The sequence below is a fragment of the Hibiscus syriacus genome, unplaced genomic scaffold (genome assembly GCF_006381635.1).
Source record: "Hibiscus syriacus cultivar Baekdansim isolate YM2019G1 unplaced genomic scaffold, ASM638163v2 tig00111409_pilon, whole genome shotgun sequence".
NCBI classification, from domain to species: Eukaryota; Viridiplantae; Streptophyta; class Magnoliopsida; order Malvales; family Malvaceae; genus Hibiscus; species Hibiscus syriacus.
Genome location: NW_024063086.1, coordinates 1790499 through 1814061, shown reverse-complemented (window position 1 = coordinate 1814061; position 23563 = coordinate 1790499).

The following is a 23563-nucleotide window of genomic DNA, read 5'->3' as shown; positions in this document are numbered from 1 at the left end:
TAAATGTTTTGATGTCGAAAATATTTGGAAAAGAAATTACAAAAATACCCTTATGAAGTAAAAATTGAATGAAATTGACCCGAATAGTGGAGTTAACCTGATAATTCATTCTTGACATGATAGAATTGCAGATCCACCAACTAACTCCTGACTTGTTTGGAAGACCTGTAAATCGGTTGGAATACCTGAAAATCGGTTCATAATCATCTAGACCAGTAATAACTAAAATAACCCTAAAAATCATCCTTGATATGATAGATTACTTATTCACTTGATAAATACTCAGTTTGTTCAGAAACATCCTTTTTACCAATTTTAATTCCTGAGGCGATAAAAGATTTATAATTTTTTATTTTGGAACAATCACTCGATGATTAAATTATGGGAATTGATATATATATGACTGAATCAAAGAAAATGATTGGAATACCTGAAATTCCAAGATGACCGAAGTAATCTCGAGTATGAAATAACCCAAATACCCTTATGGCATAGAAATAAGTGAATATTATTGGATAATTCTGGAAACATCAAGAAAACCTAAGTATTGTATTACCCCTAAAGGTTGTGGAGTACGACTCAAGTACGTTGGTAATCTTGGAGACTGTTACAATACATAAATAAAACAAATACCATCGGAATGAGTATAATTCCTCAAGATCCATTCAACGATGGTTCAAAAGATGATCAATTCTACTAGTGTTGTCAGTATTAAAGTGTGAATATTCTTGAAGTGCATCACATGTCTCACAGTGTTGGGATTTGCTCATTGACCTGATATCATGATAAATCGACATAAATATGGAATACCACGAATCATCATTTCACCCTTATTAGATTAAGTTGGTAAGAATCCATTGGAAATCATAATGTCCAAAGTACCCTCATTGGCCTGAATAATGGAATCACTCTTAGTAAACCTGAATCTTGAATTATTCTGATATAAAGGTTCCTGAACACCTTCCTGATGCACCTAAATCATAAAGGGGTCTTGAAGTATCAACTTTAAATGTCTTATTAGATCCGTTAGTAATGGATCATTTTTAATAGGACCTCATCACTGGAATCTGATCAAATTATATAAGTTTCATGTTTTCCATTCCTGATAACTACCAAGTTCCTCTAAAAAATACTTGGATCCTCTACTGTGTTCCCTATGGACAAAAATATTTTTTGTTATATTTATATAAAGTATGATTTTGAGATTTGGTTTTTTATTAGTAGTTTCTGATCTTTAATTTCTGATTTCTGATACTACAGTCTGCTACCTGAAACTGTTTTACTGGGGTATTATCTGGGTAGGCTAGAGTGTGGAGGTTCAACTATGATCAAGCTGGTAATTTCTTACAGACCTAAGGTGACCTTAGGTAGGCTTTAAGGCACCAAAGCACTCCCTTGGGTAAATCATGGAACTGTATATGGTGTACGGGTACAGGGCAGTTATGTGATATAAATAAACTTCATTGTCACTCTTACGAGATTCTACTGGATCATGATTCTGATATTACAATTTATTGTTCAATTTGGTTTTTACTGGGATTCTATCTGGGTAGGATTCTGGAGTATGGAGGTCCAGCTCTGATCAAGTTGGTAATTCCTTATATACCTAAGGTGACCTTGGGCAGGCTCTGAGGCCTCAAGTCATTTCCTTGGGTATACTCTAAGGCCCAAATATACTCCATTGGGTAGGCTCTTAGGCCCTAATGTACTCCCTTGGGTAGGCTCTCAGGCCCCAAGATACTCCTTTAGGTTGGCTCTTACGCCCAATGGCCTATGGTAAGTCCTTATAGACGCAGTTCTAAGGAACAGTATATCGGTGTTTGGTTGGAGGGTATTATTGTGGTCTCAAAAATATGTTTTAAACTGATACTATTTTAAAATATATGTATACTTTCTTTGGTTTTGTTAGAATACAATAGACTCCTCATCTCAATCTCATGAATCTGTCTCTCTGAATATTTCCTTCATATTTTGATTTTCTGATGGTAACCTAAAGAAATAATTAATTAAATCTGATCTTGTCGCTAGAATTTGATGATGTATGTATCGTTAAAGAAAATTTATTCTTTACCTTATACCCTGTGACATATTACATTCATCTGGTAAATATGTATTACTGAGATTTCCAAAGCTGACTCTGTTACTTATCATTTTAGGTTAAAGAGTTTGATCTTTTGTTTTTGTCGACATCAATAAAGGAGTTCCATCGGCGTTGTTTGTGGGTATGGTGCATGTAACTAGGGGGCATGTAGGTTGTATTATGTTTTTATATTTGAGTCTAAAACTTGTTTTATTTCTGGTTACTGTTGAATTCTATTTTTAATAAATAAACGATTTTCTGAACTTTTATTTTATCTATAAATTATTTTATAGTTTTAAATAGATTAACATAAATTTTAAAATTTCTAGGATTTTCAATCCGAGTCGCTCCGGTGACCCTAATGTAACACCCTAAATCAGATCGGATCACCCGTATCGGTCGAAGGGTGTTACATTTAGTGGTATCATAGCCTAGGTTAAGTGGAGTATTCTGGATAGACCATTCGGTCAATTGTCCTAGGATGTCTGGTCAATACATGCCCCTAGATTATAATCATACTCCTCTAAGCCAGAACTCTAATGACGAGTCTTTTCTCTGTAGTAAAAGTGCTTAAGTATTCTGACTATTTAGGTTTACTCTGAAAAGGAATTATATATATATATATATATATATATTGTTAACATTTATCTGTATTATATAAAATGCCTCACGAGTAACGTATGAGTTACCTGTTTGAAGATCTTAACCTGACTCCTGACATGGATCTAAGTTTTGTTACCCAAAGCATTTGGTGATGATAAGCTAGCAGCTAAACTTTAAAAGTAAGATTTTGAGATTGAGAACTGCTATCCAAGTATGTTTAGTAAGGTAGCTAATCCAAGCTTAGACAAGGTGTTCACCCTAAGGTTTTATTGTGATGTACTGAAATCAAGAATATCTAGAATCATTCTTGTTCTAATCTTATGAGATTAAAACCCGATAAATGTTGAGCCTTGTACTCAAAGATTTCATCCGTATGGAATTAAAGTGAAATATATGTGTACTTGGTAAAAGTGTAAATCTCAGGGCCATTATGTTACTTCTGAAAGCAAATAGTCATGTTTGCATGTAGCACTGAAGGTAAGAAAGTGTTATTCTGATTAAGGATCGATAATTAAGGTTTTAATTGGTTCTACCAGAAGAATCCTATTTATATTTTTGTAATTTTGATAAGGAAGAATTACAATGAGTACGCATAGTCAACTAGTTAAGGCTTAGTAGAAGAGGTGCAATCTGTAAAATATACCTGAGAAATTGAAGACTTAAAGAAAGCTTCACTTATGCATTTATGTAGCTTGGGTAAATTTCGAGGATGAAATTTATTTTAAGTAGAGGAGAGTTGTCACACCCTATTATGGGGGTTACTTTTCCTATTAATATAAATATGAAGTTTAAAGAGTAGTTAAATTAATCTACTGGTTTCACTAAGAAATATTATGATGATTTAATGACTTTAAGTATAATTTTTCCTTTCTTTGGCTTTAGGAAGTTCTGGAATTCACGTGAGATTTCTCTTGATTGATGGATTTGATTTTATTTATTTATTTGGAAAAAAAATCAAGAACCACAAATAGAAGATATTTTTAAAGAGTTTGTTTAGTTTTAAAATGGGAAGTGGTGAGACATGAAAGCTAATCCAAAACCAACCAAGAATCAATCAAATTGCACCCAAGAATTATAACCCGAGCATTAACAGTGATGGCCATATACCAAAAAACTGATTGGTACATCAGAATAGTAATTCTTGATAGACCACCACTAAACTCAGCTGAGCTCCGACAACATTAGAGGACCGTTGATGCTAGATTTGTTCATGCGTCATGTCTTCACATGCAACCAAACAATAGATCGAAACAACAACCAAGCAGCATGAGATAAAATAAAAAGAGAAATAGAGAGATTTTTAGGGTAAATCCTTCGATTTTTGATGATTTGGGCGACGGTGGGATGATTCGTGTGGTGGAAATATCGAAATAGTCGTGACGAATAACATAACTCAGTTTGGGCACACTCATACGGTCAACGGAGACAGATTGGTGTGTTTTGTTTCAAGAAAACCAAATTATTTTTTATAGATCTACAATGATCCATGAGGTTTCTCGATGAATGGAGGTCGAATCTAGGATGCATAGGATAAGATGATTCGAACGTGTAAATGAAGTCTCGAATGGTGAAAGAAGAGGCAGTCGATGCGGTGTACCGATGATCGACCTACAAGCTTTCTTGCTTCACTTATAGAGCAAAACATGAATAAAGAATAAAAACAAAAAAAAGAAAATGAAAATGAACATGAAATGGAGCAATGAAATAATGCAGGTGGTTTTGGGGGATTGTTATTATAGTAAGAATGGGAAAATACAAGGTAAGCCATGCAAGTTGGTAAAAGCTCAACCTTGTCTTCTGGCTTTTATGTTGTTATGATTATGGCATAATGGTTTTTATAAGATCAATTTAGTCACTAATTTTAGCAATTCAATATTATAGTGGCTCTATAATTTTTTAATTTTACCAATTGGGTCCTTGAATTATTAAATTAGATTATAATAATTTATTTTTATGGCGAGGGGAATTAATTGGATTCAATTTCTTAATAGAGATGGTCGGGTTTATGAGAATGATTGGAAGCTCAAAATTAAAGTTAATAAGATTGAATTTTGGGATAATGAGGTTCAGGCAGCGTAGCTGACTATTTTTGGAAAAAAAAAACACTTTTTGGGTTTTTTTTTGATGACATGAGCCTCTTTTTAGGTCTATTTCGCCAAATTTGAACCCGATAAGTTGTTTTTAGCATTTTATCTTATGATTCGATCTGTTTTCCTGATTAAGATCTATTTTTGATGTAATTTATTTTTTCATGCATCTTAGACATTATGAAACGTGAATTAAAGTTCGAGAGTGATCGAATGAAGTTAAAAATATCGACTGATATGGTTCAAAATCGATGTAATACTTGACTACCTCTTTACATGCTTTATGGAACATGTTGATAATGGATAAATGCATGGATGTATATGATTGGTCTATTATGCATTGGGTTTATGGATGGACTCGAATCGAAAATGATTTAAGTGATAAATTGGTTAAGACTCGATTGAATTACACAAAGGAATTGGAAGATTGATAAGAGATAAATTGAAGGTTAGTGATTAATAGACAAAGGAATTAATCTTAGAATCCTTAAACTTTGAATATTATCGTTAAATGTTTTTATGTCAAAAATGTTTGGAAAGGAAATTATGAAAATACCCTTATAAAGTAAAAAAGAGAATGTAATTGACTTGAATAGTGGAATTAACCTAATAATTTATTCTTGACCTAATAGAAATACATATCCACCAACTGAATTCCTGACATATTTGGAAGACCTATAAATCAGTTGGAAGACCTGTAAATCGGTTCATAATCTTCGAGATCAATAATAACTAAAATAACCCTAAAAAGTCATCCTTGATCTGATAGACTACTTATTCACTTGATAAATACTCGGTTTGTTTAGAAACATCCTGTTTGCCAATTTTAATTCATGTGGTGATAAAAGATTTAGAATTTTTTATTTTGGAACAATCACCCGGTGATTAAATTACGGGAATTGATATATATATGACTGAATCAAAGAAAATGATTGGAATACCTTGAACTCTAAGATGACCGAAGTAACCTCGAGTATGAAATGACCAAAATACTCTCATGACCTAGAAATAAGTGAATGTTATTGGATAATTATGGAAATACCAAGAAAACCTAAGTATTGTATCACCCCTAAAGGTTATGGAGTACGACTCAAGTACGTTGGTCATCTTGGAGACTGTTGCAATACATAAATAAAATAATATCATCAAAATACATATAGTTCCTCAAGATCCATTCAACGATAGTTCTGAAGATGATCAGTCGACTAATGTTGTCAATACTAAAGTGTAAATATTTTTGAAGTGCATCGATTTGAGTGGTTGACAAGTATCGCATTGCTGGGATTTGTTATGTTCGAGCTGACTTGATATCTTGATAAATCAACATGAATCTTGAATACCATGAATCATCGATTCACCCTTATTAGACTAAGTTGCTAAGAATCCACTAGTAATCGTAATGTCTAAAATACCCCTTGTTGACCTGAATAATGAAATCACTCTCATTAAATCTAAATCTTGAATTATTGTGATGTAAAGGTTCCTGAACACCTTACTGATGCACTTGAATCATAAAAGGGTCATGAAATTTCAACTTTAAATGTCTGATTAGATCCGTTAGTAATTGATCCCTTTAAGAGGACCTCGTCACTAGAATCCGATCAAATTACATAATTTTTATGTTTTTCATTCCTAATAACTACCAAGTGACTCTAAAAATACTTGGATTCTCTAGTGTATTCCCTATGGACAAAAATGTTTTTTGTTATATTTATATAAAGTATGATTTCTGAGATCTGGTTTCTGCTCTTTGATTTATGATATTATGGTATGCTATTTGAAACTATTTTACTGGGGTATTATATGGGTAGGCTGGAGTATAGAGGTTCAGCTCTCATCGAGCTAGTAATTCCTTACGGACCTAAGGTGACCTTGGGTAGTCTTTAAGGCCCCAAGGCACTCTCTTCCCTTGGGTAAATCATGGGACTACATATGGTGTACGGGTGGAGGGTAGTTATGTGATACAAATAAACTTCATTGTCACTCTTACGAGATTCTACTCGATCATGATTCTAATATTACAATTTACTATTCAATCTGATTTTTACTGGGATTATGTCTGGGTAGGATTCTAGAGTATAGAGTTTTAGCTCTGATCAACCTGGTAATTCATTATGGACCTAAGGTGACCTTGGGTAGGCTCTGAGGCCCCAATGCATTTCCTTTTATAGGCTATAAGGTCCCAAGGTGTACTCCCTTGAGTAGGCTCTTAGGCCCTAAGGTACTCCCTTGGGTAGGCTTTCTGGCCCCAAGATACTCCTTTAGGTTTTCTCCTACGTCCAATGGGCCTAGGGTAAGTCCTTATGTATGCAATTCTAGTGAACTGTATATCGGTGTTCGGTTGGAGGGTATTATTGTGGTCTTAAACATATGTTTTAAACTGATATTATTTTAAAAGATATGTACACTTTCTCTGGTTTTATTGGAACACAATAGACTACTCATCTCAATCTCATGGATTTTTCTCTCTAAATATTTCCTTCATATTTTAATTTCTTAATAGTTACATGAAGAAATAATTAATGAAATATGAGCTCGTCGCTAGAATCTAATGATGTTTGTATCGTTAAAAAATTATCCTTTACCTTATACCCGGTGACTTTTGCATTCATCTGGTAGTTCTGTATTACTGAGCTTTCCAAAGCTAACTTTGTTACTTACCATTTTAGGTTAAAGAGTTTGATCATGTGCTTTTACCGACATCAGTAAAAGAGTTTCATTGGCGTTGATTGCGAAGTATGGTACATGTAATTGTATTCTATTTTTATATTCGAGTCTGAAACTTGTTTTATTACTGCTAACGTTGAATTCTATTTTTAATAAGTAAATGATTTTTGAACTTTTAACTTATCTATAAATTATTTTACAGTTTTAATTAGATTAACAAAAATTTTAAATTTTCCAGGATTTTCAGTCTGGGTCACTCTGGTGACCCTAATGTGACACCCCAAATCGGATCACCTGTCAGTCTGAGGGTGTTACAATAGTAGTGACCCATTGTGATATTTTCCAAAGATTAAAATACACAACTTTAATGTAATGCCCTAAATATTGAATTAGGGACTTTATTGAAATTATTTAAAAATATGAGGATATATTCGAGTAAATAATAAAAGATGAGAATGATTTGTAATAGTTTTTAGACTAAAGTGTATTAATTGATAAAGTAAGAGGGCATTTTGGTCTTTTAAGAAGATGAATGAATTTAAAATATATCCTTGTTAGGGATTTTAAATAGGGAAAAAGAGGAAAGTAAAGCATTTATTTCCTTATTCTTCTCCTTCACGTGAATGGTGCTATCCTGCATGGTATAAGGTAAACTTCCATTAGCTAGTTCTTTCTTTAAATTATGGGTTTCTTTGGTAACATTAAGTGATTTGTAAGCTTAATGAAGGATTAAAGAAGGTTAAAACTATGAAATGGAGGAAATATGGGAAATTATAGAAAATGGGTTTTGAAATGATATGTTAATATATAAGTGTTTATTGAGGTTTATTGGTAGAATTAACTTGTCATAGAGGTAAATGAAAGATTAGAAGCATTGGATGAGTGTAAAAACAAGTTAGAAATTTTGGTGTGATTCTTAAAATCAAATGCTCTTGAAGGATACTAGATGTTTTAAGTATCTAAATGAGGGAAATTCAATATATATAAGAAATGAAGAGTTTAGTAGCATTATGGGAGGTAATCCTAACAAAATTTGACTTAAATTGTTTAATAATCGAGGTAAAAACTGGAAAATCTAGGTAAAGGTATCGGTACTGATAGAACAATACCGATACTATAGGCTAAAATGGGATAAATTCGTTGAGTAGCAACGATACTGATTCAATCAGTATTGATACCGAAGAGGTAGTATCAATACCATGGTAAAGGTATCGATACCAGGAATCATCGAATCAAAAATTGGTATCGATACCAGAAGGGAGTATTAGTACCATATCATGGTAGTATCGATACCATGGTAAGAGTATCGATACTAAGCAACATAGAACCTAAAATTGTTATTGATACCAAAAGGTGGTATCGATACCATAACATAAAAGTATCAATACCATGATAGTAGTATCGATACTATGGAGCTAGAAATGTTAAAAATAGGCTGATATTGGTATGAAAAGTTAATGATATGTTCTTTTGAGTATGGTTTAAGTATAATGATTATGAAATATACTAACATTGAGTATGATACATGTTTTAATGGATGTTTGAGTAGAACCAAGCTCCTGAAACAAGCAGAATTAAGGGTAAAGGCAAAGTACTGGAGTAGTCTGCCTTACGTTTTGGATACTTAGCGAGAAAAGTCAGGTGAGTACATTTAATTATGTACGTACATGCTATAATAGTCATATTTGTAGAAATTATTAATGTATGTGTAGTGATTACCAAATGGCACTAAGTGTGCAAAATGTTAAGGAATTCATACTAAGTGTATGAATTTCCATATAGGGCACTTTGTGTGCTAACCTGGGAAGGAATTCATACTAAGTGTATGAATTTCCAGATGGGCACCTTGTGTGCTAAAATGATAAGAAATTTATCCTAAGTGTATGAATTTCCGTATGGAAAATATATGTGTATAAACGTAAGAAATTCATAATAAGGAAATGAATTTTTATATTGATAATGGGTATTCAAACCACACAGATTTTAGTGATGGTGGATAAATGACGGTATTAGTACTATCGATGTAAACAATAGAGTTTTTATTGAATTGAAATAATCTCTAGATGAACTAACGTATAGGCACTACGTGTGCATCTTAATAAATCAACAGGAATAACAAGTTGGTAAATTGCCATTTGAGCACTAAAGGTATAAATGTATAAGGGTTATAATAAATTAAAAGAAAGTTAATTGATATTAAAAGTAAGTATTTGAGTAGAAACTATTCCAAATAAAAGATTTAAGGCCTAATTGTGCATATAACATAAAGGTGTCAATTATGCCAGTTAGATGAAAGACTAAGTGTCTTTGAGTCCTAACTGTGCATTTGACAGAAAGGTGTCAATTATGCCAGTTAAATGAAAGGCTAAGTGCCTTTGAGGCCTAACTGTGTATTTGACATAAAGGTGTCAATTATGCTAGTTATATAAGCGATTGAGTACCGTTGAGTAAAAGAATAATACATATGGGTGCATTATTGGCATGAAAGGATGCCATAGATGAAATGTATATGGGTACTTTGTCAGCATAAAAGAATAATGCATATGGGTGCATTATTGGCATGAAAGGATGACATAGCTGAAATGTATATGTGTACATTGTCAGCATAAAAGAATAATGCATATGGGTGCATTATTGGCATGAAAGGATGCCATAGATGAAATGTATATGGGTACATTGTCGACATAAAAGAATAATGCATATGTGTGCATTATTGGCATGAAAGGATGCCATAGCTGAAATGTATATGGGTACATTGTCAGCATAAAAGAATAATGCATATGGGTGCATTATTGGCATGAAAGGATGCCATAGTTGAAATGTATATGGGTACATTGTCAGCATAATAGAATAATGCATATGGGTGCATTATTGGCATGATAAGATGCCATAAATGAAATGTATAACAGTGTATAAAAGGCATGAAATGATGTCGTAAACAAAATATATAATAGTATATAAAAAGGCATGAACGGTTACCATAAATGAAAATGTATAATGATGCATTATAAGCATGAATGGATGTTTTCAATGAAAATAAAGAATAATGACTAAGGAGATAAATGGAAAAAGAAAAATATAAAAGAAGATAGGTATGATAGGCGTACTAGAAATCAATAAGGCACTTGTGAATGTAATACAGTTTAATTGAGGAGGATTATAGGATCCTTAAAGAATATATGATTTAGTATGAACCAAATAAATATGAAATACTTTTGTATTCATAAAAATTTATTAAAATATTTTGCCTCACTAAGTAAATACTTAACTTGTGTTGCTTCCACACGTAGGTAAAAGAAAAGCAAATCAAATAAGGAGTGCAACAGTAGCAGCGAATATCATCAATTAAAGTTGGCTCATCAGTAATATTATGACAATCTTATTCATTTTGAGGATTTAGTTGGAATGTAATTAAACTATGGTAAATATTTTGTAATGATCAATTTGAAACAAATTTTTAACGGGTTTTCAAATGACAAACATTTTTATAAAGTAATATGATATCTGTATTTCGTGTACGTAAAGGTATACGAGATATGGGTGTTACATTTACCCCACAAAAAGTTGTCGTTTTTTTCTCTTTGTTAATTAAGTCAAATTAAAGCCTAAAATAGCCCTAAATCGTCATTTCCTTTATTTTCCAAATTTTACCTGAAGAGGAAAATATGAAACCTATCCCACTCTCACATAGTCGCACCTCTCATAACAGCCTACAGTCGTACTTACCACTATATTTTGATGGTGTTATTAGCCTCTACCAACGTCGATGAAAACTATGTATGTCTAAACTGGCCCCAAAACTATATAAAACTCCTTTTTTTCTCTTCTAACCCCCAACTAGAGAACCAAAACACCCCCTAAACTCCTCTAAATCGAGCCTCAATTTCTCACATTCTTGGAACTCCAACGACCTATAAGGCCTTGCCCTTCCACTCCCCTATGAAGAGACCCCCAGCGGCCATGGGAAAAGGCCAAAGAGATCCACCGTGGGGATCTTAAACAAATGGTAAAACCCAAAACCTAGTTCATATTTCATTATATTTCTTGTTTTGAAGAAAATGGATGATGGAAATATAAATGAGACAAAAAATACTTGCCAAAAGCTCTCTGATTTCTATTTCTTCGTTTTTGAATAAATCCAATGGTTGATATTAAAGGTAGCTAGTGTTTGGGTTATCCAAATCTTCTTTAAGTTATGGGCCAACAAGTGTTTAGTATGATTTGGTCCTGGTGTGTTGTAAATGGACAGAATTGTTTAATTTTCTTATTTTGAGATTTTTGGTTTATTTATTTAAAATAAATAAAATTGACTTTAAAGGTTGGCCTAAATAAAATTGGTGATTACAGCTGCCTCTAGTTGCTCATTGTTGTGAAATAAGAATAGAGCAAAGATATAAAACACTAATTTTATCTTACTAGACTACCAATAAGTCTCGAGCTCTAAATTCTTCTTATTATGAACTCTTCACTCTTTTGTAAAGGCAATTGTTGAGTTTGAACAAGCTCTCTTATATTTACTTCTCCTCTCTTGGTCACTTATTACTGTTTGGAAAAAGTAGACGAGTTGTTCTATATAAATCATCTGCTTCTTTGACGGATTTGAATAAATATCAAACAAGTTCTTCTCATTATGAACTTCTCTATCCTTCAATCATGTTGTTCCACGTCCTTCTATAATGGAATCGAGCGAAATGAAAATATTGATCTACCTCCTTATATGACAGAATTAAAGAAAATTTTGATGTTGATCTATCTATTTTCATGATAGAATCAAGCAAAATGGTGATGCTGATCCAACTCCTTATGTGATGGATTTGAGCAAAAGGTTGAACAAGTTCTTCTCATTATGAACTTCTTCTCCCTCATTGGATTAGTTTTTCTCATTATGAATTTCTTTTGACGATCCACCTCATTCTGTGATGGATTCTAGTATGCAAAATATATCATATGTTAGTATTGATTGTGTTTGAAGTACCCGAAGGCATTGATCCGAAGGTTCTCAAATCTTTACTGGGATCCACATCTTTCAAAAATGAAGATGTGAATTAATTCTTTTCTGAAATCTTCTTCTTCAATACGTAATGTGAAATGAAATCTCTACTAACTTTTGAATTAATGTCAAATACTCAACATTTGGATGAAAATGAAGGGCGAAAAGAAATTTGTTTCAAGAAAAACTATCTCAGGTGAGATAAAATTCTTGTTTCAAGTGAAAGAATTTCAAAACTTGCATTTCAAGGGAAACTCTCTCAAGAGAGACAAACTTGGTTTTATGAAACACATTTTCAAGTGATATAAAATTTCATTTTTTGGTGAAATGATCTTAAAATTTGTGTTTCAAGGGAAATAGTCTAAAGTGAGACAAAGTTTAGCGCATTAAATGAAAACTTTGAAAATCATTTTCTAATTTTTCTCAAATAGTATGAAAACATCTTAGTGGTTGGGTAACATGCCCATCTTCAAAACAATGATTCTTCTATGGATCAGGCTCCTATTCGTGCGGTTCTGTGACTCCAACATGATTTCCTCTATTTGGGGTTTGAATTCTGATTTCCTCTTATTGAGGCCTTAACATCAAAAATATTTTCCTTTCCTCAAGGATCTATCAAGAATTATGATCTATTTATGAAAATATGAATGCATTAAATGTATCTAAATGTAATTCATATATGGCAATGATGTTTTCATGGATGCAAAAATGTTGTTTCATTTTTTTTACTTCAAAGTGTAGAACTCGGTATTCCCTTACTTGATTATTCTTACCTAGAGCCTACCCAAAAATGGCGTAGCAACTTGTCAGTTCAACTGGCATTTCCTAAAGACAATTTGATCAGCTCGTGTCATCATGTCTTATCTCTCCACTATTTTTGTTTCTTTGTGAAAATCTTAGAAGAAATATTCCCTTTTATTCTTCTTGTTATCAGATATCTAATTTAGATGTCCCTTTATCTTCAACCTTGTGTACTCTATCAGAGAAGTTTCTTTCGGATTCTTCTTTTAACTGAAGAATGAATGGTTTGATTTTCAAGGTAATCTCTCATTATCTCTATCTTCTACCCCTGACAATCCAAGCGACAAAGCTCATTCTAGTTGTGATAGATCTCATTATCTTCCATGTTTACATTATTCAAATCTTATTGACTCGGCACAATTAGAGTTTTGAACATCAGCTTGGGTCCTTACAAAGCTTTTAAACATCATTGCCTTCTTATTTTCAAACTTTCTCGAAAACGTGAACAATTCATCTGATACAGGAATGCCCTGAATATTTGTTATGACTTGAGATACCGAAAAATCTCAAAACAATACATGCCCCTTCTTATTAAGGATGTCGTCTATTTCTTGGTCGGTTATTAAAGATATCACAAAGAAGTGTGAAAAGTTTTATTCTTGAGTCTTCTGATCTATCAGACTTCATTATTTCAAGAATTGGAAAATGTCTCCTTGCCCTTGCATCACTTTCAATCGAGGCTAAATAAACATCATCAACTTCCAATACTTCTTTCATTCTCAAGAGGTCATCTTGTTTTTTCCCCCAGATCATCATATCTTAAAAAAATCATTCATGGGAATTGAATAACTACCCTCACGTAGCTTCTTACATGAATTTAGCTCATATATCTTTTCTTGACATACACTCTTCAACAAATAAACACAAGTGTCAAGGTGTTCGGCTACTTTGGATTCCCTGTATTTAAAAGATTAGTTCAAAGTAATACCAAGAAATCTTTTGTTTTCTTTTGAACTATGTTAATTTACTTATAAGATGCTTGTAAATGAACAAAATAGGGGCTTGAAATAAGAAAATTGGATTTTTTTTCAAAATCATGGCAATCATAGAAAGGATAAAAATCAAGAAATAAAGTTAGATACCTTAAGCATTACTAGCATGTATGTTCCTGAACCAATCAATTTGATCTAATTTGGAGAACTGAGGTAAATTTATGTCTAGAAGATCACAAATTTTGTCAAAATGTATGTAGATATTAAGCTCCTCTCAAAATATCAAGCTCTCTAAACTAATCAACTAGGTATGGCCCCGAAGCATGCAAGTAAGCATTTGTCTAAAAGACTTCATATGTTGTCAGAATACTTGTAGATGTGTAACTTATCCCAAAGTATCAAGTTCTCTTAGCCAATCAGCTTCATTCCTTCTCTACTTTTTTCAAGACTTGAAGTCATGAATTCTCAACTTTGATGAGTAAGGATGCTTTCATTCCAATACCAAAGAGAAAATGTGTTTCCCCATTAAAGTATGTACTAAAGTCTGACATGTATGCACGAGAAAGGGCAATTTTTGTGACAACTCTCATTATCCTCGTAATTGATAAACTACTAACGAGGATCCTCCTTATAATTTCAGTGCTTCAACTTTCTTTACATGGTCGCCTTTATCCTCATTGTGCAAGAATCAAATTCTACCATATTGTTAGTGTCGGAACGATCCTTAAGCTTTTTGGGGCTATGACGGGGAGCGATCCAACTTAATTTTAGAAAATATTAGGTTTTAAAATAAATGCACAAATAAATAAATTTAGAGTCTCCATCGATCTTTGGATTAGGTAGGTCGAATACCTAAAAAATATCATTTAAAATAATTTTAAAAATTAATTTCAGAAGATAAAAAGTGATCTATGTTTAACCAGAAACTCATTTTGAAAAGGGCTCGGGAGTCGATTACGTGTGGGGAAGGATGAGCACCCCCCACATAGCCCAAGATTGGTACCTAAATGATTATATGTCATCTAAATATTGAAATTTGCAAATTCGAATATACATTTAAATTACGATCTAATTTTTTTCAAAAACGGAATTATTTCATATGGACAATCCTTAAAATCACACTCCTTGTTAGTTAAGGTGTGTTTTTATGGATTCTCCATACAAAGGATCATTACCATGTTTTTTCCTTAAATTATATATTTAATATAAAAATAAAATAAAATAAAAGATAATAAAATAAAAGATAATCATTCGAGTATAAAAAGGATACTATTTCGCACTAATAATTCTCGTAAACTTACTCCTTGTCAGTCAAGGCACGTTTACATGAACTCTCCACACAAAATAAGATCTTAAAGATATTTACGTTCAAATCTGACAAACTGTACTTAACATTAAGTATATATAATGTAAACAAAAAATTATAAATAATAAATAGTAAAAGATAAATAATAACAAGTGATATGTATACATAGTATTTTAAATAAAACACTTTACAACAACCTTAGAATGAAAGGGTATTGCCCTTAATCCCCTTATTTGAATTAAATCCTAATATGAAGTAGGGGCTGATTTAGAATTTAAACTAAGTCTAAACAGTAGTCAACACGCAAACAGGGCCAAATCTAAGGACTTAGGGCATAAATAGCAATTTTCTCATGCAATAGAGTAAATGACTAAAATGAAATAGAATCTAAATTAGCAGGCATATATGAGTATTTAACCTAAAGCTAATTGTAAACATCGAAGTGACTAAAATACAAGTTTTGTAAATGGCGTACCCAAAATCAAACATCAACAAAATAGGCTATTAAACAACATGATGACTAAAATAAAAACACAATATAAATAAATGCTCAAGATAAAAGGATGAAAAACTTCATTAAGTGACTAAATCAAAAGGTTATAAAGCTAGAAGGACCCTGGAAGGGGTTTACCCAAGTGCTAAACACTCACTCTTCCCTCCCTAAAACAACATCGTCTAGGCTCGAGTATATAAGCCCAACATATTATTGAAAATGGCCTTGTTTTTTCATTTGTTTCATTTCACTCTTCTTTGCCAAAAAGAGATATAAGAGTTCTTTCAACTCTCTCCTCTACACACCCCGTCAAAGGAGGTAGAAGGGATCTGGCCACCATAGATCGGTGGTTTCAACGATGATGACCCCCATGAAAAAACCTCCATATAACCCTCAAAGCCTAAAACCCAAAGTATTTTAGCTTAAAAGGCTCATAACCATCCCGAAATCCAAAAATATAACCATAACTCCCTCTTTTCATAAACCCAAGACCTCTCACTTTCTAGATCTATGACATGCGAAGGGTTATCTTCAACAACGGTTGTCTCCTACTCTGGTGAGGACGACCGATGGCTTCAAATGGTAAGGATCTCTATCTTTTCCATCTTTTCTTTTTGTGTTCTCCTCCCTTTCATAGTTTTGCTTCGAATATAAGTAGGTATATTTTTTTTGTTTTTTCTTTTGTGTTGCATGTGAATGGAAAAAAGGAAATCGATCTCTATTTTATTTCTTTTTGGTATTTTGTGTTTGTGACTTCTTCGAGGAAACAACCGGCGAGAAACACATCCTGGGACATGCGGCTGTGACATTGGCACAAACGGGGTAAATAATTTTTTACCCGAGGCCTTTTTGTCTATCTTGAGGCAACAGTTGAGTCACAGGTAAACATCATCTTGGGCGCGTGGAGGCAACAAGGAAGCCTGACCGTCGAATACCCTATTTTTAATAGTGACAACCTCTCTTGATGTTGTGGGAGATTAGGGTTTAAGAAACCCTAAGTGCTATCTTAATCTAGATCATTAGAAGGGGTCCAGATCCAACAGTCTAGGGTGAACGGTGACTATGAAGGGTACATAAAAACCTAAATATTGATCTAAATCTGGACCATTGAATGGGTCTAGATCTGATAGTGTAGGGTGAGCAGTGGCTGGGACTTGATAGAAGCTAGGGTTTCTTCAATCCCTAGCAATTTGGGTTGCATCCGGGCCTCTAGCCGGTTGGGCTTGGATGTAATTAGTTTTTTGGGCCTATAACATAAAATAGATAAATAAATAAAATTTAGTGCATGTTATATATATATATTTGATTTAATTACTTATAATATATTTGTACGTATATAATAATAAATCGTGTACACCCCCAATAACCTATATAAATAACTAATTATATATATGTAACCCGAACGAAAATTGAACAAAATCCTCCTGAACAAAACGAGCATCTACAGCTGCCTCATTTTTCTCATTGTTGTGTAACAAGAATAGAGCAAAGATCAAAGGATGGCCATATTTGTCCAGTTTTGAGGAAATAAAAAGGTTAATTCGATCCACTGCAACTTTAAGGTAGGTCGGACTTTATCTGCCCTAGTTTTTCAGGTAATCAAATCTTGAAAAAATTTGATTCACTTCACTACGAACTTGATTTGCTTCACTACTCTTCAGGAATACCAAAAAGAAAGAAGGATCTGCTCCACCTCTCCTTAGAGGAGATCAGACTCAAAAAATTTTAATCCACTTCATTGCTCTTCAGGGAAGATTGAATCAAACTTGATTTGCTTCACTGCTCTTTAGAAATACCAAATCTGGAAAAAATGATTATATGCTCCGTTATTTTTTAGGGAAAATCATATATTTTTAAAAAAATTGGATTCACTCCACCACTCTTTGGGAAGAACTGAACCGGGGTTGATTCATTTCTTTTGAGTTCAATAAGATTGAATCTAAAAATTAAACATTACCAAATGTTAGCGTATGTTCGAGAATTTTAAAATTCATACCCGAAGGTTTAGACTTTGGGAGAATCTTTGAAAATCAATTTCTCTTGAGGAAACTTGTCTCGCAACCACCAAATATTAGAATCTGCCTAGACTCAAGTATCATTCGAATCTCTCCCTTTTTGGGACTTTGAATTGGATACTTTTATCTTGAGGTTTCAACATCTTCAACCTTCAGCTTTCTTTTAGAAGACCTGTAAGTTCTCAATTTCATTTATCATCATCATGCATTTTATGAATGTCATGATCCTGTTTATGCCTAAAACGTGTGCAATAATGCAATTTTAGTGTTTTTTTTAAGGATAATCCTCTCTAGTTGGCCGTCTTGTGACCCGGTCTAATCTTTGGCACAGAAATATCAACCAGTTCACTCTAGTTAACAATCTTGATCACATACTCTTTGGTTAGGCATGACCTTGGTTTTCTTCCTTCTTGAAACTAGACAATATTCATGACCAGCTACTTGATCAATGACGACGTCTTGGATTATTCCCAACCTGCTGAAACTTTCTATGTAGTCCAAGGTTTCAGTTTCCTGTAGCTCATCACCATGTCAGCCTCATGTTAAAGTCATTGTCAGCTTCAAAAACTTGTACTTTTCCAAAACATTTTGCATAATAATACACGATGATATTGCATTTTTCAAAATTAACTACATGTATTTAATTTCACTGTAGGATGCTTGCATAAGGGTGTTAACAAGAAAATGACTTCTCTTTATTTATATATATGTAAAGAGTTTTTTTATAAATATATGACAAACTTTTAACTGGAAAAAGTAAAAGAAAATGAAGTAGGAGTCCCTAAATATCAATAGTACGAATGCTTTTGAACTGGGACGCCACAGAGTGACACAAGTGTAGCTTTTTTTAAAAGGATCTCGAGAATTGTAACAAGGTGTAAGGATGTGGACTTCCCTCTAGACTACAAAATCTTGAGATACTAAATGCCATAAACCAGTAATGAATCTCTCTGCATTCAATTTCTTTTTTGGTTGTTTCAAACAAGACATTTTCAGTCTTCAGTCTCAACTTTGACCATTATTTGACGTTACTGCTTAAACCCAAAGCCTTTTCAACTTCACTGTCAATTCAGGACCTCCACCATGCAAGAATCTCGAATTTCAACAAGACTCAAGCCATCTTTTACGAGTTTGCAACTTGAGACCTTCATTGGTTTCAATACGCCCTTTACGGGTTTTCATATTAAACCCTCATTTTTATTTATTTTTCTTTTTTCCTTTTTCATTTATTTTTTCTTCTTCTTTTTTTCTTTTATTTTTCTTTTATTTTTCTTTTTTCTTTATTCAGGCAAAGTATTTCTTCACAACATCAGAGTTCACAGGGTTAGGTAACTTTTGTTCATCCATCTCGGTAATGATCAAAGCTCCTCCAGAAAAGGCTTTCTTCACATCATAAGGTCCCTCTTAATTTGGCATCCATTTACCTCAGAAATCTTTTTAAATTGGAAGAATATTTTAAGTACCAGATCTCCTTCATGAAACTCTCGTGGGTGAACATTTTTATCATGTGCCCTCATCATACATTTTTGGTACATCTGACCATGAGATATAGCTTTTAATATTTTCTCCTCAATCAGATTTAGCTGGTCATACCTGGCTTGTACACATTCTGCTTCATCTAGCTTAACCTCTGATAAAACTCGAAGTGACGAAATTTTTACCTCAATGGGTAACAGAGCTTTCATCTCATAGGCTAAAGAAAATAGGGTTGCCCCAGTTGATGTCCGTACCAAAGTTCGACAAGAAAACAAAGCAATTGGTAACTTCTCATGCCAGTGTTTATAAGTCTCGGTCATTATAAGCCACTTGATGTTCTTCTTACCTGCCTCTAATTCCCCATTCATTTTTTGGCGATAAGTAGCGTAATTATAATCCACTTGATGTTTTTCTTACCTGTCTCTACTGCCCCATTCATTATAAGCCATTTTCTCATACAATAGAGTAAAGGACTAAAATGAAATATAATCTAAATTAGCAGGCATATATGAGTATTTAACCTAAAGCTAATAGTAAACATCGAAGTGACTAAAATACAAGTTTTGTAAATGGCGTACACAAAATCAAACATCAACAAAATAGGCTATTAAACAACATGGTGACTAAAATACAAACACAATATAAATAAATGCTCAAAATAAAAGGATGCAAAACTTCATTAAGTGACTAAATCAAAATGTTACAAAGCTAGAAGGACCCTGGAAGGGGTTTACCCAAGTGCTAAAAGTTCACTCTTCCCTCCCTAAAACGACATCGTTTAGGCTCGTGTATATAAGCCCAACATATTGTCGAAAATGGCCTTGTTTTTTCATTTGTTTCATTTCACTCTTCTTTGGCAAAAAGAGAAATAAGAGTTCTTTCAACTCTCTCCTCTACATACCCCGTCGAAGGAGGTCGAAGGGATCTGGCCACCATAGATCAGTGGTTTCAACGATGTCGACCCCTATGAAATGATCTCCATATGACCCTTAAAGCCTAAAACCCAAAGTATTTTAGCTTAAAAACTCCTAACCATCCCGAAATCCAAAAATATAACCATAAATCCCTCTTTTCATAAACCCAAGACCTCTCTCTTTCTAGATCTATGACATACGAAGGGTTACCTTCATGAACGGATGTCTCCTACTCCGGTGAGGAAGGTCGATGGCTTCAAATGGTAAGGATCTCTCTCTTTTCCATTTTTTCTTTTTGTGTTCTCCTCCCTTTCATAGGTTTGCTTCGAATATAAGTAGGTATCCTTTTTTTTTGTTTTTTCTTTTGTGTTGCATGTGAATGGAAAAAAGGAAATTGATCTTTTTTATTTCTTTTTGGTATTTTGTGTTTGTGACTTCTTCGAGGAAACAACCGGCGGGAAACACAGCCTGGGACAGGCAGTTGTGACATTGGCACGAATGACGTAAATAATTTTTTACCTGAGGCCTTTTCATCTATCTTGAGGCAACCAGTGAGTCACGGGTGAGCATCATCTTGGGCGCGTGGAGGCGACAAGGGACCGCTGAATACCCTGATGTTAATAGTGATAGCTTCTCCTGATGTTGTGGGAGATTAGGGTTTAAAAAACCCTAAGTGCTACCTTGATCTAGCTCATTCGAAGGGGTCCAGATCCAACAGTCTAGGGTGAATGGTGACTGTGAAGGGTTACACAAAACCCTAAATATTGATCCAAATATGGACCATTGAATGGGTCTAGATCTGACGGTCTAGGGTGAGCAGCGGCTGGGACTTAATAGAAGCCAGGGTTTCTTCAATCCATAGCAACCTGGGTTGCATCTGGGCCTCTAGCCGGTTGGGCTTGGATGTAATTAGTTTTTTGGGCCTGTAACAAAAAATAGATAAATAAATAAAATTTAGTGCATGTTATATATATATTCGATTTAATTACTTATAATATATTTGTACGTATATAATAATAAATCACATACACCCCCAATAACCTATATAAATAACTAATTATATATATGTAACCCGAATGAAAATTGAACGAAATCCCCCTAAACAAAACGAGCATCTACAGCTGCCTCACTTTGCTCATTGTTGTGCAACAAGAATAGATCAAAGATTAAAGGATGGCCATATTTGTCCAGTTTTGAGGAAATAAAAAGGTTAATTCGCTCCACTGCAACTTCATGGTAGGTCGGACTTGATCTGCCCTAGTTTTTCAGGCAATCAAATCTCGAAAAAATTTGATTCACTTCACTACGAACTTGATTTACTTCACTGCTCTTTAGGAAGACTAGAAAGGAAGGAGGATCTGCTCCACCTCTTCTTAGAGGAGATCAGACTAAAAAATTTTAATCCACTTCATTGCTCTTCAGGGAAGATTGAATCAAACTTGATTTGCTTCACTGCTCTTTAGGAATACCAAATCTAAAAACAATGATGATATGCTCCATTACTCTTTAGGGAAAACCAGATCTTTTTTAAAAAATTAGATTCACTCCACCATTCTTTGGGAAGAACTGAACCGGGATTGATCCGTTTCTTTTGACTTCAAATAGATTGAATCTGAAAATTAAACATTAACAATTGTTAGCGTATGTTCAAGAATTTGAAACTTCATACCCGAAGGTTTAGACTTTGGAAGAATCTTTGAAAATCAATTTCTCTTGTGGAAACTTGTCTCGCAACCACCAAATATGGGAATCTACCTCGACTCAAGTATCATTCGAACCTCTCCCTTTTTGGAACTTTGAATTGGTTAGTTTTATCTTGAGGTTTCAACATCTTCAACCTTCAGCTTTCTTTTAGAAGACCTGTAAGTTCTCAATTTCATTTATCATCATCATGCATTTTATGAATGGCATGATCCTATTTATGCCTAAAATGTGTACAATAATGCAATTTTAGTGTACTTTCTTTTTCAAAGCATAATCCTCTCTCGTTGGTCGTCTTGTGACTCAGTCTAATCTTTGGCATAGAAATCACAACCAGTTCACTCTAGTTGACAATCTTGATCACATACTCTTTGGTTAGACATGACCTTGGTTTTCTTCCTTCTTAAAACCAAACAATATTCATGACTAGCTACTTGATCAATGACAGACGTCTTGAATTATTCCCAACCTGCTAAAACTTTCTATGTACTCCAAGGTTTCAGTTTCCTGTAGCTCATCACCATGTCAACCTCATGTTAAAGTCATTGTCAGCTTAAAAAACTTGTACTTTTCCAAAACCTTATGCATAATAATACATGATGATATTGTGTTTTTTAAAATTAACTACATGTATTTAATTTCACTATAGGATACTTGCATAAGGGTGTTAATAAGAAAAAGACTTCTTTTTATTTATATAAATGTAAAGAGTTTTTTTTTTTGTAAATATATGGCAAACTTTTAACTGGAAAATGTCAAAGAAAATGTAGTAGGAGTCCCTAAATATCAATAGTATGAATACTTTTGAACTGGCACACCACAGAATGACACAAGTGTAGCTTTTTTTAAAAGGATCTCGAGAATTGTAACAAGGCGTAAGGATGTGGAGTTCCCTCTAAACTACCAAATCTTGAGATACTAAATTCCATAAACTAGTAATGAATCTCTCTGCATTCAATTTCTTTTTTGGTTGTTTCAAGCAAGACCTTTTCAGTCTTAAGTATCAACTTTGACCATTATTTGACGTTACTGCTTAAACCCAACGTCTTTTCAACTTCACTATCAATTCATGACCTCCACCATGCAAGAATCTCGAATTTCAACAAGTCTCAAGCCACCCTTTGCGAGTTTTCAACTTGAGACCTTCATTGGTTTCAATACGCCCTTTGCGGGTTTTCATCTTAAACCCTCATTTTTATTTATTTATTTTTTTACCTTTTTTCATTTATTTCTTCTTCTTCTTTTTTTCTTTTATTTTCCTTTTTTCTTTCTTTTTTTCTTTCTTTTTTTCTTTCTTCAGGCAAAGTATTTCTTGACAACATCAGAGTTCACAGGGTTATTTAACTTTCATTCATCCATTTTGGTAAGGATCAAAGCTCCTCCAGAAAAGGCTTTCTTCACATCATAAGGTCCCTCTCAATTTGGCATCCATTTACCTTGGAAATCTTTTTAAATTGGAAGAATATTTTAAGTACCAAATATCCTTCATGAAACTCTC